The sequence below is a fragment of the Arachis stenosperma genome, chromosome 5, assembly GCF_014773155.1.
Source record: "Arachis stenosperma cultivar V10309 chromosome 5, arast.V10309.gnm1.PFL2, whole genome shotgun sequence".
Classification (NCBI taxonomy): domain Eukaryota; kingdom Viridiplantae; phylum Streptophyta; class Magnoliopsida; order Fabales; family Fabaceae; genus Arachis; species Arachis stenosperma.
In genome coordinates, this window is record NC_080381.1 from 36616705 (window position 1) to 36619835 (window position 3131).

General features: G+C 36.9%; 1 non-coding gene across 1 annotated transcript; it reads left to right on the forward strand.

Moving 5' to 3' along the window:
* The first annotated feature begins 690 nt into the window (after positions 1-690).
* Positions 691-794, forward strand: LOC130984305 (small nucleolar RNA R71). The gene has a single exon (XR_009088248.1). It is a non-coding gene; the product is annotated as a small nucleolar RNA R71 (small nucleolar RNA).
* The last annotated feature ends 2337 nt before the right edge of the window (positions 795-3131 follow it).

Consider the following 3131-nt stretch of genomic DNA (forward strand, 5'->3'; position numbering starts at 1 on the left):
ACTTTCTTGCTCAGCTGACCCACTTGTCCTTCCAAATTTCTGATGGAGGACCTTGTTTCAGTCATGAAACTTTGAGTGGTTTTGATTAGATCAAAGACCATGGTTGCTAAGTCAGAGGTATTCTGCTTAGAACTCTCTGTCTGTTGCTGAGAAGATGATGGAAAAGGCTTGCCATTGCTAAACCTGTTTCTTCCACCATTATTGTTATTGAAACCTTGTTGAGGTCTCTCTTGATTTTTCCATGAGAAATTTGGGTGATTTCTCCATGAAGAATTATAGGTGTTTCCATAGGGTTCTCCTAGGTAATTCACCTCTTCCATTGAAGGGTTCTCAGGATCATATGCTTCTACTTCAGATGAAGCATCTTTAGTACTGCTTGGTGCATTTTGCATTCCAGACAGACTTTGAGAAATCAAATTGACTTGTTGAGTCAATATTTTGTTCTGAGCCAATATGGCATTCAGAGTATCAATCTCAAGAACTCCTTTCTTCTGACTAGTCCCATTGTTCACAGGATTTCTTTCAGAAGTGTACATGAATTGGTTATTTGCAACCATTTCAATTAGCTCTTGAGCTTCTGTAGGCGTCTTCTTCAAATGAAGAGATCCTCCAGCAGAGCTATCCAGAGACATCTTGGATAGTTCAGAGAGACCATCATAGAAAATACCTATGATGCTCCATTCAGAAAGCATGTCAGATGGACACTTTCTGATTAATTGTTTGTATCTTTCCCAAGCTTCATAGAGGGATTCTCCATCCTTCTGTCTGAAGGTTTGGACTTCCACTCTAAGCTTACTTAATTTTTGAGGTGGAAAGAACTTTGCCAAGAAGGCATTGACTAGCTTTTCCCATGAGTCCAGGCTTTCTTTTGGTTGAGAGTCCAACCATATTCTAGCTCTGTCTCTTACAGCAAAAGGGAATAGCATCAGTCTGTAGACCTCAGGGTCAACCCCATTAGTCTTGACTGTGTCACAGATTTGCAAGAATTCAGCTAAAAACTGATGAGGATCTTCCATTGGAAGTCCATGGAACTTGCAATTCTGTTGCATTAGAGAAACTAATTGAGGCTTAAGCTCAAAGTTGTTTGCTCCAATGGCAGGGATAGAGATGCTTCTCCCATAGAAGTCGGGAGTAGGTGCAGTAAAGTCACCCAGCACCTTCCTTGCATTGTTTGCATTGTTGTTGTTTTCGGCTGCCATGTGTTCTTCTTCTTTGAAGAATTCGGTCAGGTCCTCTAAAGAGAGTTGTGCTTTGGCTTCTCTTAGCTTTCTCTTCAAGGTCCTTTCAGGTTCAGGATCAGGCTCAACAAGAATGCTTTTGTCTTTGCTCCTGCTCATAAGAAAGAGAAGGGAACAAGAAAATGTGGAATCCTCTATGTCACAGTATAGAGATTCCTTGAAGTGTCAGAGAAAAAGAAGAGTAGAAGACAGAAGTAGAAAATTCGAACTTATCAAAGGAGATGGAGTTCGAATTTTGCATTAAGGGATAGTGTTAGTCCATAAATAGAAGGATGTGAGGAGAAGGGAAGTAATTTTCGAAAATTAAGTGAGAGATTTTGAAAATATTTTTGAAAAACATTACCTAATTTTCGAAAATGAGAGTGGGAAAGAAATAAGATGATTTTTGAAAAAGATTTTGAAATTAGAAATCAAAAAGATTTGATTGAAAACTATTTTGAAAAAGATGAGTTTAAGAAGATATGATTGATTTTAAAAATATGTGATTGAAAAGATATGATTTGAAAATAATTTTAAAAAGATTTGATTTTAGAAAAAAAATTATTAACTTGGTTATCAAGAAAAGATATGATTCAAACATTAAACCTTTCTCAACAGAAAAGGCAACATACTTGAAATGTTGAATCAAATCATTAATTGATAGTAAGTATCTTTGAAAAAGGAAGGGAATTGATTTTGAAAACATTTGATTGAAAAGATATGATTTGAAAAAGATTTGATTTTTGAAAAACTTTGAAAACTTGAAAAAAAAATTTGATTTGAAAACAAAATTCTCCCCCTTGTGCCATCCTGGCGTTAAACGCCCAGAATGGTGCACATTCTGGCGTTTAACGCCCAAAACCATACCCTTTTGGGCGTTAAACGCCCAACCAGGTACCCTGGCTGGCGTTTAAACGCCAGTCTGTCCGTCTTCACTGGGCGTTTTGAACGCCCAGCTTTTTCTGTGCAATTCCTCTGCTGTATGTTCTGAATCTTCAATTCTCAGTATTATTGACTTGAAAAGACACAAATTAAAAATATTTTTGGATTTTTAATGATAAAGAATAATCAAAATACAACTAAAATCAAATAACAATGCATGCAAGACACCAAACTTAGCAGTTTGTATACCACTGACACTAACAATATGAGAATGCATATGAGACACACAAAATACTTCAAGTCAATAGAATTCAAAGATTAGAGCAAGTAAATCATCAAGAACATCTTGAAGATCACTAAGACACATAACAATGCATGCAATTGACACCAAACTTAAGATGAGACTAGTGTCTCATACAAGAAACATAAAATATTTTTGGTTTTTAAAAAATTTTTTTAATTTTTTTGTGTTTTTCGAAAATTAAGTGGAAAAAGATATCAAAATTCTTAATGAGAATTCCAGGAATCAGTGCAGTGCTAGTCTAAGACTCCGGTCCAAGAATTAGACATGGCTTCACAGCCAGCCAAGCTTTCAAAGAAGGCTTCGGTCCAAAACACTAGACATGGCCAGAGGCCAGCCAAGCCTTAGCAGATCATTGCTCCAAAAGCAAGATTGATAAAAATCAACAAGCTCTTGTGATGATAAGTTGAAACCTCGGTCCAATAAGATTAGACATGGCTTCTCAGCCAGCCAGACTTCAACAAATCATCATGAAACTCTAGAATTCATCTTCAAGAATTTCGAAAAAAATACCTAATCTAAGCAACAAGATGAACCTTCAGTTGTCCAAACTGAACAATCCCGGCATTGTTACCAAAAGCTTGCTCAAAACTTGAACAATCCCCGGCAACGGCGCCAAAAACTTGGTGCGCGAAATTGTGAACAATACTTTTCACAACTCTTATAATCCCCGGTCATGAACTCCAAGAACTTGGTAGCTCAATTCCATGGCATTACACAACTTCGCACAA